Here is a 302-nt window from a genome sequence, read left to right as displayed (position 1 = left end):
TCTGAGCCACCTGTGCATCTCTTTGCTAGTTTTCCGGATGTTGAATGCATGTTCTCAGTTTTTTGCTTTTGTTTGTTTTTAACAGCTTTATTAGGTTATGGCTGATACACAACAAACTGCACATTTCGAATGTATTCCATTTGATGTGTCTTGACACGCATATACCCCGTTACACCGTCACTACAATCAAGACAATGAACATACCCATCTACCTCCCCCAGAGTTTCCTTGTGCCCCTTTGTGATTCTTCACTGCCCCCTGCTCCCCGGCAACAACTGGTTTTCTGTCAGAGGTTAGTTTGG

Source organism: Propithecus coquereli, unplaced genomic scaffold, assembly GCF_000956105.1.
Source record: "Propithecus coquereli isolate 6110/MARCELLA unplaced genomic scaffold, Pcoq_1.0 Scaffold20, whole genome shotgun sequence".
Lineage (NCBI taxonomy): Eukaryota > Metazoa > Chordata > Mammalia > Primates > Indriidae > Propithecus > Propithecus coquereli.
This window is presented reverse-complemented; position numbering follows the sequence as displayed.